Source organism: Ursus maritimus, unplaced genomic scaffold (assembly GCF_017311325.1).
Source record: "Ursus maritimus isolate PB19 unplaced genomic scaffold, ASM1731132v1 scaffold_3, whole genome shotgun sequence".
NCBI lineage: Eukaryota > Metazoa > Chordata > Mammalia > Carnivora > Ursidae > Ursus > Ursus maritimus.
In genome coordinates this window covers 41841878-41856892 of record NW_024425563.1, presented here as the reverse complement: position 1 = coordinate 41856892, position 15015 = coordinate 41841878, and the positions used below count along the sequence as shown (strand labels likewise).

General features: G+C 35.8%; 1 long non-coding RNA gene across 2 annotated transcripts; it reads left to right on the top strand.

Annotated features, from left to right (window-relative positions):
- Positions 1 to 503: 503 nt before the first annotated feature.
- Positions 504 to 14661, top strand: LOC103658968. 2 transcript variants are annotated; one of them, XR_567358.2, is made up of 4 exons: positions 504 to 660; positions 9416 to 9553; positions 12705 to 12865; positions 13364 to 14661. It is a non-coding gene; the product is annotated as an uncharacterized LOC103658968 (long non-coding RNA). The 2 variants fall into 2 exon arrangements; XR_005838536.1 differs by having other exon boundaries at positions 9416 to 9588.
- Positions 14662 to 15015: the final 354 nt, after the last annotated feature.

Here is a 15015-nt window from a genome sequence, read left to right as displayed (position 1 = left end):
TTACTTTCATTGGTTTTGTTTTCCATTTGGAATCATACCACTTTCGTTGCTTTGTCCTTTCTGTCTGCATTCTTAGAGAACCGTTCAGGTTGTCTTCTGTGTCAGTGATTACATTGTCCTCAGTATTAATTCTACTCTTCACCAACTCCAAAGGTGCATTTACGACTTACTGCTACATACTTACTGTCCTGGCATTCATAGAGGACCCAGCTCATTTTTTTCATATGCTCCATTGCTTTTTAAGCTTAGTTTGTAGCTTTTTAACCTCTTTTTTCATAAGACTGTGTTTTCACCCAAGTCAAGGTTTTTCAATAACATTGAAGAAGTGAAACTCCACCCCCCCACTCTCGTTCTAGTTCCAATGAGGGATTTTCATTCATTCAGGGATTTTCTCTGAAGTCTTTAGAATGAATTCTGCTTTTCTTTTTATTGCTGTTTGTTTGTTTGTTGGTTTGTCTGTAGGCCTCATTTTCTCCTGCTTGCAATGTGAGGCTTACCCCATCTTGGAGCTGACTGCAGAGAGGGTGACTGTTCTCAGCCCGAGCATCTGTTTCCTTATGTGCTACTCACATCCTGCCCTTGGTTCAGCGGCTGGATGGAAGACTGATGGCCCAGTTTCTAGTCTAATTCTTCAGGGCACAACTTTTTGGATTTTGATATGTAAGTACACCTGTTTCACCACCACCCGGATCAAGGTAAAGACATTGCACCCCTTCCCAATCAACCCTCCCTCTTCAGCAGTAATCTTTGTTCTGACATTTTTCATTGTCAGTTATTTTCCCTGATCTTGAACTTCATGAACTTGGACTCACAGTATGTACACTTTTGTGTCTAGCCCCTTTAATTCATCATTATGTCTGGGAGACTCACCCATGTTGGAACCTATAGAAATAGTTCTTTTTTTATTGCTGTGTAATATTTTATATGGTTATATCACAATTTATTTATCTCTCTTTCTGCTGCTAGGCATTTGAATTGTTTCCAAATGGTGCTCTTATGAAAAAAGATGCTATGAACATCCTGTACATGTCTCGTGTTTGATTTTACCTCTCATTTCTTTTGAGTATACACTCAGAAGAAGAATTGTTGGGTAGGAGAGAGTGGGTGAGCATAGTAAGTTGTTTTTTAATAAAACTTTTCATTTTTAGATAATTATAGATTCACATGCATTTGTAAGAAATAATACAGAGAAATCCTAAGTACCCCCTTTCTGGTTTCCCCCAGTGGTAACATATTGCAAAACTTCAACCAGGATATTGTCACTGATGCAGTCAAGGGTATAGAGATTTTATCTCACAAGGATTCCTCATGTTGCCCGTTATATTTACAACCACTTCCCTTAACGCCCAAGAGCTACTACTTTGCATTTCTATAGTTTTGTGATTTTGAGAATGTTATATTAAGGGGTATGCAACCTATTAGGACTGGTATGTTTTTATTCAGCATAATTCTCTAGAGATTATTCCAAGTTGTTGTGCCTATGAATAATCTGTTCCCTTTTGTTGTTGAGAAGTATTCCTGGGTATTGGAGGTACCATCGGTCAGTAACTATTCACTCACTGAAGAACATCTGGGTTGTTTCCAGTTTTTGGCTCTTATCAACAAAGCTGTTATGAACATTTGTGTGCAGGTTTTTGGGTGAATCTAAGAATTATTTCTCTGGGATAAATGCCCAGTAGTACAATCACAGGGTCATATGGTAGTTACATGTTTAGTTTACTAAGGAACTGCCAAACTATTTTCGAGAATAGTTGGGTTATTTTCCACTCTCATCAGCAATGCATGAGTGATCTAATTTCTGTACATCCTTGCCAACATTTGATGCTGTCATTATTTTTTATTTGATCTATTCTGGTAGACGTTTAGTGATATCTCATTGTGGTTTTAATTTGAATTTCCCTAATGGCTAATGACATGGAACATCTTTTCATGTGCTTATGTGCCATCTGTGTATCCTCTTCAATGAAATGTCCTTTCATATCTTTTGCCCATTTTCTAATGGAACTGTTTTTTTATGTTGTTGTTGTTTGAGAATTCTAGATATTAGTCCTTTCTCATATATATGGTTTGCAAATATTTTATCCCACACCGTGACTTGTCTTTTCTCCCTCTTAACAGAGTACCTCACAGAGCGAAAGTTGTTAATATTAATAAAGTCCAATTTACCGATTTTCCTATTATGGATCGTGCTTTTGATGTCAAGTCTAAGAACTCTTTCCTTAGCCCTAGATCATGAAAAAATTTAGCCTGTCTTTTAATAACTTTTTATATTTGACATTTAAATCAGTGATCTATTTTGAGTTAATTTTTGTATTAGGTGTGAGGTATAGATAGAAGCTAAATGTGTCACCTAAGGATGTCCAACTGCTCCAGCATATTTTTTTAATTATCATTCCTCCATTGAATTGCTTCTGCAACTTTGTCTAAAGCCTGTTGGAAATATTTTCTAAGATCTCTATTCAGTTCTACTGATCTATGTGTCTGTCCTTTTGTCGATACCACACCATCTTTTTTTTTTTTTAAGATTTTATGTATTTATTTGTTGGAGAGAGAGGGGGAGAGAGAGAAAGCACAAGCAGGGGGAGTGGCAGGCAGAGGGAGAAGCAGGCTGAGCAGGGAGCCTGATGCAGGGCTTGATCCCAAGACCCTGGGATCATAACCTGAGCCAAAGGCAGAAGCTTAACTGACTGAGCCACCCAGGTGCTCCGATACCACACTACCTTTATTATTCTAGCTATATAACGGGTCTTGAATTACATAGATTAATTCTTCCTCTACATTTCTTCTTTTCAAAATTATTGAAGCTATTCTATTCCATTGGTTTTTCTATTCCATATAAATTTTAGAATAATATTGTCTATATCTACAAAAAACCTTGTTGGAATTTGGATAGGAATTACATTAAAACTGTACATCATTTAGAAGGTAACTAACATCCTTCCTATGCTCATCCCAACCATGAGCATTTCCATCTCTCCATTTATTTAGATTTTTAAAAAATTCTTTCATTAACATTTTATGATTTTTAGTATTTGAGTCCTATACATGTTTTATTAGATTTATACCTAAATACGTCTTTTTTAAAGCTAATATTATGGTAAATAGTATTAGATTTTTAACTTCAGTGTCCAATATTCCAAGTTTATTGAAATATAATTGGCAAATGCCATTGTATTAGTTTAAGACATACAACATAATGATTTGCTATATGTACATACTGTTACATGATTCCACAATAAGGTTAGTTAGCATCCATCCCCTCACATAGTTATGATTTTTTTCTTATGATGAGAACTTTTATGACCTACTTTCTTAGCAAGTTTCAAATATACAATACAGTATGGTGAATTAAAGTCATTATGCTGTCCATTACATGCCCAGAACTTACTTATCTTATAACTGGAAGTTTGTACCTTTTGGCCACCTTTACTCATTACCCCAACCCTCACCCCCTTACCCTTGGCAAACGCCAATCTGATCTCTATTACTATGAGTTTGGTTTTTTTTCAGCTTCTACGTTTAAGTAAGATTATGCAGTATTTGTCTTTTGCTGCCCGACTTACTTCACTTAACATAATGCCCTCAAGGTCCCTCCATGTTGTTGTAAGTGGCAGGATTTTCTTCTTTTCTATGACTATATATATCTGCCACCTTTTCTTTATCCATTCACCTGTCAATAGATACTTACGTTGTTTACATGTTTTGATTTTTGTAAATAATGCTACAGTGAACATGGGGGTGCAGCTATCTCTTTGAGATAGTGATCTCATTAGCATTGGATATATACCCAGAAGTGGAATTGCTGGATCATATGGCAGTTCTATTTTTCATTTTTTGAGGAACCTCTATACTGTTTCCTACAGTGGCTGCACCAATTTACATTCCCACCAATAGTGCACAAGGGTTCCCTCTTCTCCACATCCCCGCCTTGTTATTTTTAGTTTTTTTTATAATAGCCATTCGAACAGGTGTGAGGTGCTATCTTTGCATTTCCCTGATGATTAATGATGTTGAACATCTTTTTATGTACCTATTGACCATTTCTATGCCTTCTTTGGAAAGATGTCAATTCCGTTCCTCTGCTCATTTCTTATTGGATTGTTTATTATTATTACTTGCTGCTTAATTGCATGAGTTCTTTATATATTTTGGAAAATCACCAAATTGGTTTGTAACATATATGATTTGCAAATATTTTCTCCCATTTAGTATGCTGCCTTTTCATTTTGTTGATGGCTTCCTTTGCTGCACCAAACCTTTTAAGTTTGTTACATACTACACCTGTTTATTTTTGGTTTTGGTGCCTGCTTTTGTTGTCAAATGTAAAAAAAAATATTTGCCAAGACTGATGTCGAGGAGCTTACCCACTATATTTTCTTCCGGGAATTTATGGTTTCAGATCTTACATTCAAGTCTTTAATGTATTTTGAGTTGATTTGGTGTACGGTGCAATATAGGAGTTCAGTTTCATTGTTCTGCATGTCACTGTACAGTTTTCTCAACATCATTTTTTTAAAAAGATTTATTTGGGGGGGCAGCAAATGGGGGAAGGGGTAGAGGGAGAGAATCTTTAAGCAGACTCCCCACTGAATGTGGAGCTTGACACGGGGCTCCTTCTCACAACCCATGAGATCATGACCTGAGCCGAAATTAAGAGTTGGATGCTTAACTAACTGAGCTACCAGGAGCCCACCAACATCATTTTTGAAGAGACTGTCTGTCCTTTTTCCATTGTATATTCTTGACTCTTTTGTCATAAATTAATCGACCGTACATGCTAGAGTTTATTTCTGGGCTCTCTATTCTGTTCCATTGATCTGTGTAATCTGTTCTTACGCCAACACTATACTGTTTGGATTGCTCTGGCTATTTGAATTCATTTGTGGTTCCATACAAATTTTAGGATTGTTAGTTCCATTTCTGTGAAAACTGTCACTGGAATTTTGATAGGGATTGCATTGAATCTGTAGATTGCTTTGGGTAATATGGACATTTTTACAATATTAGTTCTTCTAATCCATGAGCATGGAGTGTATTTCCATTTATTTGTGTCTTCTTCAGTTTCTTACATTAATGTCTTATGGTGTGTCTTATGACACTTTTTTTCCCAAAAAAGTGAATTTGTATTTATGGACTTACATTGTCTAGTTTGCCGCCCTTCTTATCACTTCCCACCTGAGCCATGAAGATGTTTCTCCTACATTAATTTTGTGAATCTCTGATAATTTCAACAGAAAAATATCCGGAAAAATCTAAAATCCCAGAATAATCCTGGTGGTAGAATTTTTCCCATTTCTGACCCCACATACATCACTTTAATTTGAGAGACTATAATCTCCAGGATTTAGCCCAAGAACTTCAGATAATAGAATTAACACATCACCTTAATCTTCACTTTTATTTTTAGTGTTTTCTTCCATTTGTCAGCCAAAAATGCATGAAGGGGTAACATCTGTCTATAGACTTTTTTGTGTGTATGTGAATGTCTATTCCAGCACCAGATGTTAAAACAACTGTCTTTCCTCCATTGTATTGCTTTTGCTCCTTTGTCAAAGATCAGTTGACTATATTTATGTGGTTCTATTTCTAGGCTCTCTAATTTGTTCCACTAATACATTTATCTATTCTTTTCCCAATGCCACAGCGTCATGATTACCATAGCTTTTTAGTTAAGTTTTGAAGATAGTGTTAGTCCTTTGACTGTTCTACTCTTTCAATATTCTGTTGACTATTCTGGGTTTTGTCTTTTCATATAAACTTAGAACAAATCTGTCAATATCCACAAAATAATTTACTGGAATTTTTATTGGGATTGCATTGAATCTGTAGATACATTTGGGATGAACTGACATCTTTATAATACGGAGTTTTCCTATCCATAACCAAGGGATATTTCTCTAGTTTTTAAGGTCTTTGATTTCTTTCATCATAGTTTTGTAGTTTTTCTCATATAATATATACTTTGTTAGATTTATACCTACTATAGTCTTTTTTTTTTCGGTGCTATTGTAAATGTTACAGTGTTTCTAATGTCAAATTCCTTTTGTTCTTTGCTGGTATATGGGAATAAAATTAACTTCTATATTAATCTTTTATCCTACTTGTCTGCTATAATTTAATATTATTAGTTCCAGGAGGGTTTTTTTTAGGTTTTTTTTGGGGGGGGATTTCCATATAGACAGCAATGCAACCTGTGAAAAGAGAGGTTTATTTCTTCCTTCCAATCTGTATGCGTTTTGTTTCCTTTTCTTTCCATACTAGGACTTCCGGTACAGCGCTTAAAATCAAGGTGAGAGGAGATATCGTTGCCTTGTTTATGATCTGAGTGGGAAAGCTTTCAGTTTCTCACCATTAAGTATGATATTAGCTATAGGTTTTTTGTAGATATTCTTTATCAAGTTGAGGAAGTTCCTCTCTATTCCTAGTTTACAGAGAGGTTTTATCATGAATAAATGTTGATTCTGTCGAATGTTTTTCTGCATCTATTGATGGGATCATGTAATTTATCTCCTTGATGTGGTGGATTACATTAATTGACTTTTGAACATTGAACCAGCCTTGCATACCTGGAATAAGTACCATTTGGTCGTGGTGTATAATTCTTTTTACCGTTGTTGGATCTGATTTTCTAAAATTTTTTTGAGGATTTTTGCATCTATGTTCATGAGAGATATTGGTGTGTAGTTTTCTTTTCCTGTAATGTCTTGGTCTAGTTTTGATGTTAGGGTGACACTGGTCTCAAAGTGAGTTAAGAAGTACTCTCTCTGCTTCTATCTTCTAGTAGAGATTATAGATAATTAGTATAATTTCTTCTTTAAATATCTAGTTGAATCCATCAGCGGTGCTTTTATTTTAGAAAGTTATTAATTATGGATTCAATTTCTTTAATAGATACAGGATTATTCAGATCATCTAATTCTTTTTGTGTGAGTTTTAGCAGATTGTGTCTTTCAAAGATTTGGTCCATTTCATCTATATTATCAAACTCATTGGCATAGAGTTGTTAAAAGTATTCCTTGATTATCCTTTATAAGGTCTACAGGGTATGTAGTAAGATCCCTTCTTTCATTTCTGATTTTATTCATTTGTGTCTTATCTCTTTTTTTGCTAGGTAGCCTACCTTGAGATTTCTCAATTTTATTGATCTTTCTCAAATAATCAATTTTTGGTTTCCTATTGTCAATGTAATTGATTGTGGCTTGAATTTTTATTATTTTATTTTCTTCTGCTTACTTTGCTCTACTTTTTCTAGTTTCCCAAGGTTGAAGTTTATGATTGATTTTTTATCTTCCTTCTTTTCTAATATATGTATTCAATTCTATAAATTTTACATCCCCCCAAGTTTGATAAGTTTTGTTTTCATTTTTATTTAGTTCAAAATATTTTAAAATTTCTCTTGAGATTTTGTCTTTTCCCTATGTGTTATTTGTAAGTGTGTTGTTTAATATCCAAGTAGTTTGGAATTTTCCAGCTATCTTTCTGATATTGATTTCTACTTCAAGTTCATTGTGGCCTAAGAGCAGACAGGGTATGAAGGTTTTTTTTGTAAAATTTTTTAAAGTGTGTGTTGTGGCTCAGAGTATGGTCTATCTTTATAAATGTTCTACGTGAGCTTGAGAAGAACACGCATTCTGTATTGTTGGATGAAGTAGTCTATACGTGGCAATTATATCCACTTGATTGGAGATGTTGTTAAGTTTACTGATCTTCTGCTTGCTGGATCTGTCCCTTTCCAATAGAAGGATGTGAAATCTTCAACTGTAGTAGTGGATTCACCTATTTCTCCTTGCAGTTCTATCAGCTTTTGGCTCACATATTTTGACACTGTTGTTAAACACATATATGTTAAGGATTTTCATGTGTTTTTGTTACCACAATTTCTTATTTCCTGCTGGTTGTTTTTTTGAATGTATCTTTAGTGTTTATCATCGATTTTCATTTAAGTCTCTTTGTCCTTTTTCCATGCTGTGGGAGAGTTTGTTTTGTTTGTCTTCTCCTTCATTGACTTGATTCCTAATAGTACCCATTCTGCTCCTCATTGTCTCCAGCTAATGGGTTCACTTACCGGATGTGGACACAGGGCTCTTGATACTCACAATAGGAAGCTTTATTTCTATGTCATCAAGTCTTCTTGGCAGGCATTTGTCCCCATGTTGTAATCAAGTCTCCTCTGGTCATGGCCTGCCTAGGAAAAGAGTCATCCCTGAGATCCCCGCTTCTTTGATTAGTGCAGTCATTGCTAGTTTTTAGCGGTAAGAAGAAGTCAGTGATGTGTTCGGTTCATAATAGTTCATGTTTGTCTCTTCCCTGCAGCCCCTGCTCCCCTGAGTTGGAGCATGTTTCTGAAGATGTTTTCAGGACCTTCTCTTTTCATTCCTGTTCTGTGTCTGATTATGTCCTTGTCTCAAGTTGATATGCATATCAATGCTCAATTAATGTCATTACATCTCCTAATAATAATTATGGAAAATGCTCTCTTTATTTTCTTTAATCACTGTTTAAATGCAGAATTATCATGATCTTTCTAAGGAGGTTTTTTTCTTCCATTTCAATGATTATTATTATTTTTAATGTCAGGGATTTTGTAAAAAATGGCTACCTATTTGACTGAAGATATTTCCTGGTTTGCCTGATTTTTGTGGTTGTACTCCATTCTGGAATGATATCATAGCTTCCCTCTGGGAAGTATAAGAAATAGAGAATTTTGGTTGCAGACAATATAAACCAATTCTCAATAATTTAAGCAATAATTTAAGCAAAAAATTAATTTATTGGCTGGGTATTCCGTGGTTAACAGAACTGACAAAAGCCTAAACAGAGAGGATCAGTCTTAAAAATTCATGGAAACCAAGGTTACTCTCTGGCTAGGCACACCAGGAATCACTGACAGTCAAACCACAGCTGCTGCTGAAATGAATGAACTCCAACTATATTTTTCCATCCTTGATCACTCAGCTCAAGATTCAAAGTCCCTGAATTCCTGGTTTGAGAAGGTCAGGCTGGGCATGGTGATTTACAACCTTACTAATATTGCACGCCAAAGAGAAAAGAAGGTTCCCTAAAGGAAAACAGTGCGATTACCAGAATAAAAATGAGGGCAGGCAGAACCGCAGAAAACAGCAAAAGACCAATGAAAGTTGTAGCTGGGTATTTCAGTTGTAATTGGAAGGAGCCATGCTGTATTGTCTTGCTGAATAATTGGGAGGCAAGAATGGAGGGCTGACACTACTCTGGCATCTTTCTCTTCTGTCCAGTTAGGCAGGCAATAACATTTCTTTATCTACGATTAATGCTACCAGTTGACATACATCCTGCACTCCATTTTATGAGTGCACTTTCTAGTGACGTTTTATATTTGTTTTGGAGTTGTTACACGTTCATGATGGACTCTACTATACCTATGTTTGTAATGTAGGACCCACCATCTGTGATACCAGTGATCAGTGAGATCCTCAGATCATTGGATCAGATGCCCAGGAGTGGACACAAATGCTTGCAACATCCTTTCTCCTCTTTCAGGACAAACGCCACCTCTTCAGGAAGTGCTGAAAAGGTACCTTAGATACCAAGGTGTCTCATGGTATCTAAGTAAGTCACTGTATCTACCCTCACTTGTCTAATTTCTTAGTAGCCTTTATAACAAACTGCTTATTTGTCTACTTGTTTATCTTTGGGCTCCCTTCATGAAAGCAGATACCACGTCCTTCTCACTCATATTGTATCCCTAGCACTTAGAACAGAACTCCTGCATATATGAGATGCTTATGTTACCTGAATGAATGAATGAATGAATGAATACATTAATGAAGTAGATATATATATAGATATAGATATAGATATAGATATAGATATAGATATAGATAGATAGATAGATACCTTTATATATATCATATATATATAAAATTTCACCTTTTCTCCTGGTAAATGAGTTTTAGTTTTTAGTTTATGTTCCAAAGCAAAGAATAGCAATGCAATGCAATTTTGAAAACCAGTTGTTAGTTTTCAGGTAAACCATTTTTTTTTCAAATAATTAATGCATAAAACTGTTGGTTGAACTTGAGTTCCTAGTGTGAAATGCAGGATGTAAAACATTTAAATATAGTAGACTTTCTATACTTTATAAACAGCTACCCGGCCCTTTATAACCCTCATTTTTTCTCCTTCCAAATGCCTCGATAATTTGACTTCTCCAAAAAGTAACATAGTCAATGAAATGATTTTGACAGATTTTCTAACTACACTGCACTGATCAAAGTAAAAGCAAAATTTTCTGACATCTTGGAAGGGTGAGATATATTATACACTATCCGTTACTTACAGAAAATAATTATTAGGACTTTGGTCCCACCCAATTACTGTCTCAGGATACTTTTATAGATAAGGTGAAAATTGCACACTGGAATTTAAATGGCATTGTTTGACATTTCAGGAAGCTGACGATATTTTCAAGAATTACAGTGGCAAGGTAATGCACGTAACTGCATTCCAAACTAGTCACTTTACTAGAATATATTGCACTCAACATATAAATTAGAGACCTGGTGGGATGAAAAAGGAGCACCACTAAACTGTTTGTATAACAAGTGATTTCTACGGCCGTAATATACTCTCATGTTAGGTAACCCAAAAAGGTGGAAATACAAAATGGTAGGGCAAATTACAAATTAATTGTTTTACAGATGATATCTTCTATTAAAAACTGGCCACAAAACTTCCACTTTCTCAACAACTTATTAACTAATATATATTTAGGTAATAAGTTACTAACCTGCTTGAGAGGAAACTTGTCAATGAGAGAGAAAAAATATCCACTAAATTCTTTAAAAAAAAATCAAGGTCAGGAGTTAAAGGTTATTCATTCTTCTAGTCAAATAACAGTATTGGAGATGAGGTGCTATTAGTATCAAAGATCAGATATGGGGACAAGGCATGAGCTGTGTATGTCATAGGCACTCACGAAAACCTTGGGCTATGAGTTCAGCAGTACTACACATATCCAAAATCGTGTAGTAAGTCAATGGTAAGATTTCTGTTTAATTTCGCTGGGGAAAGATTAGGCACACCATACTGCGTCCCTCTCAGACCCAACTCAGATTTGCTAGAGAAGATTAGAAGGGGCCATTCAGATGGAATTGCTTGACCTCTACTGAGTCCACTTACCTTTGAGTGACAAGGAAATTTGGATTTGTAAATATTTCAAACTCATATGGCCTGCATTCTTCTTCTCTCTCTCCCTTAGCATCTGGTGACAACTTAGAGAGTCCACCTGTTGCTGAGCCGATTTCTTTGTTTGCTTAGTGATGCTGCAAGTGGTTTCCCCTTAAGGGCAAGAATAAAACAAGGATGACACTATCGTCCCGGTTACTTGATGCTTTTTTACCAGCACTGCCCAGTGAAAGAAATTAGACAAGAAAAAGAAAATAGAACTGAAAATAAAGCAAATTTGTTTTGAGAGGTTTTTTTGTTGGTTTTTCTTTCTTCGCTTTGCTTTTATTTTGATTTCGCTGATGATTTAATGGTCTACTAGGAATACCTAAGGAAATAAGCAAAACAAAAAAAAAATACAGCTGAATAGAAAATTTTATAATTTGTTTACAAAATAAATACATAAGAAACTGATATTTTTCTATATATCAGCAATAGTCAAAATACCTTCCTTAGTGCATTAGATATATTCTCAGTATAAGTTGGAGTTCAGGGCTTTGGGTGAAATTATGGCCAGGATTTCCATGAGGAGTTGAGGTAAAGACATACTGTCCTGGTGTGGGAAGAGGAGCTTAATTAACATTTAATTAACATTATTTTCCCCTCGACTCAATCTTTCTACAATTTTTGATATATATATACATATATATATAAAATGTACATATCATGCACACACACACACACACACACACATTCTCCTACTTAAAATTACAGTGCTGTATAGAACAACATGACTCTTAAATTGAATCCTTACGTCTTTCCATCATTGAATTCTCAACCCTTAGCACTGTGAATTGCACACAGTAGGCCATAAATGAATGTTTTATGCTTTAAAATAATTGGAAAATGTTACTGTGAAGATTTTCCTTCCTCTGACACCAAGAGGGATCTGTAAGCAACCATTTTGCAGGTAGTCCCATACAAGCATATTACTATATCTACTTTTTGCGTGACTTAGAAAGAGGCAGACTCCAGAGTAATAGGATAAGCAGCTTCAGACTTGAAGCTTTCCTCATACACATCTAGGATCCCACAGGGATATTTTTATTGTGTCTTGCATTAAGGTATAGTCTTAATAACCATTCAGATTCCCTACACTAGTCATAAGAAAGTTTTATGACTTTGCAAAAACTTCTCATCGGCTGTCTTCCCCATTTCTGCCAGGCCTTACAAAGCATGTGGTTTGGAGGGGGCACACATCTTGCATAATTGTTTTCTTTGTGTCCTTTTATTCCTAGCTAATTGAATTAGAATGTCTATTATATCATTTAGGATTGTATTTGGTTACAAGCAGCATGAAATGTGAATAACGGGTTTATTTGTCTCAAAGAAGAGCAGAAGTCCAAGGGTAAGGCCTTCAGGGCTGATATGGTAGCTGAACAATGTCATCAAGAATTCAAGGTTTTTTCCTATCTTCTTGCTCTGCTGTCCTCAGCACGTGGCTTTTACCCTGATGCCACAAGATGATGGGTTCGCTTCTAGACATCATTTCGTTTCAGGCAAAAAAGAAGGGGAAGAGGATGAAAAGATGGCAAAGGGCTTAAGAAATATGCCATCTGAGGCTGATCCTTTTAAAAAAACTTCCCGAGACACCTAATTCATAGGCTCCATCTTAGATCCCATTGGCCAGAAACAAGGCACGTGGTCACCACAGCTGCTGGTAGGTTGGGTGTGTGAGTATTTTCATTTTCCCACTTTGATTGTAGACAAAAGCAAGGGATGTTGGAATGGCTTTTGGATGGTCAATGCACAGTAACTGCCTTCCTCTGTTTGGGTTTGAGGAATATTTGCTAAGGATTAAAAAAAAAAAAGGATAAAGGTAGAAAAAGTGGAGGGTTTATGTTTCTTTCTATGTTTGTATAAAATCTAAGACATTTAGAATGGCTAATATGTTTGAAGATACCATAGAGACTTATCCTGGACCATATTATATGTCAAACTGTAAGATTACTGAGAAAGAGAAGTTCAGAAAACTCACAGGAGAAACAGCAAATGTGCAAACCGATGTCTTTTCTCCTCCAGTAAAAGTCCCACTGTGTCCGTTGATAGTTGTGCAATCGTGGGATTGTGTTGAGCAGGGGGCAGAACTAATGGCAGGGGACAGATGAAGTTCAGCTTGTAAAGTCATTGTTAAAGTCTCTTTCTCTCTTCAAAACAGGCTTCATTGAGGACTTCACCTAAGAAGGAAGGAGAAGAGAATGAACTCACCTTGGCATAATCCATCTATATTGTAAGCTGAGTGTTCTTCTAAAGGCCTGGTGTTTACCAACTCATGTAATTCTCAGGACATCTCTTAGGAGACAGACACAATTATTATCCCCAGTTTACAGACAAAGGACAGGTTTCTACAAGGAAATTAAGACCCTTGCTTGTGACCTCATAAATGGCAAAGAACCCGTGCTGACAACCAACCACCTCCTACTCCACCAAATCTCCTACTATTCTATTCGGCAAACGTTCTGTACTACTTCGCTTTACTCAATACCGTTAAGAGGACCCTTCACCTACAGCATAAATCCTGGTAGCCATTACACCTGGAAGTCTAGTAAAAACACATTTCTCTCTGTGGTGACAGGAAGAGGATGTCCAGCCCTTTAACGACATGCGCTAGACGGCTTTTGGCTAGACATCAAGGAAGTAGGAGGCTGCTCACTCCAGCTCCCACCGTGAACATTTCCATTTTCTGAATCCCCCTCTTCTCCTTTGTAAAATGCAACAATTGGAAGAGATGATCTCTTAGGGCTTTGTGGTTTTAAAGTTGTGTGGTCTGTTATTTGATACCTTCCTGGAGGCATCGGGCAGGGCTACACTGCAGTTATGGTGGACAGATAGGGAATGTATCCTGCAAACACACGCTCACAAACACACACTCGCGTCTCCAGCAAAAGAGCGCATCCCTATCCAAACCTATAGGCGCCATATTTAACAAGTGTTGGTAAAACATGGGATTTGGTGATCTCAGATTTTCCAATTCTAAGCTGTCCCTGAAGCTTGATAAGATGTGAAAGCCTTTTTTAAACAAATAGAGTTATGCTTTGGGTAGAGAGTTCTTCATCTTCTTAGAAAGTGGCAATTTTTTAAGAGACATAAAAGGTGATTAGGTCCCTTCCTTAGAAACATAAACATGTGTATACACATACATTTTTCATAAAAACATCAAAGCTCATTCAAAATTTCCAGATTAAAGACTTCTACTTCCACTTTGTGTGTTTTATGAAATTACGTATTTTGTTTCTGAGAAGGTATAATTTCGGAATTCAGTTTTTTCTCTCCTCTCGAACAAATTTTCACATTCACCCTTTACCTGCATATGTTTTAAGTGTAAGCAGCATAGCAATACATATGTTGAAAAATATTGTTTTGTTAGGCTATAATCCAAAATAAGGAATTATGTAAAAAAGGGACATTTTATTGCAATATTTATTGTCAACCCTATTAAAATAGTTACTTGCCTTACTTGCAGGATTATGATTTTTACTATTACTTTACTCGGTCTTCTCCCTACATTTAGCATGTTAGTCTGTCAGTTTCCAATTAATAATCATTACATGGTTTGTTATTTTTCATTATAATGTTAACACTTTTCCATGAATCAAGTTTTGGTACATATATTTTATCTCTATGTTTTCAATTTATTCAAAATTCCATCAAATATTTCCTAAGTGTCAGTCACATATACTATCTGTAGTGTAATATAACACAGCATTCGTTAATCAAAAGAACCACAGAGCTGAAAAATAGAAAACAACAACCAAAAATTGAGTTTATTGTTTGCCTGCCTGGTATATTAGTTTGCTAGAGTTGTCATTA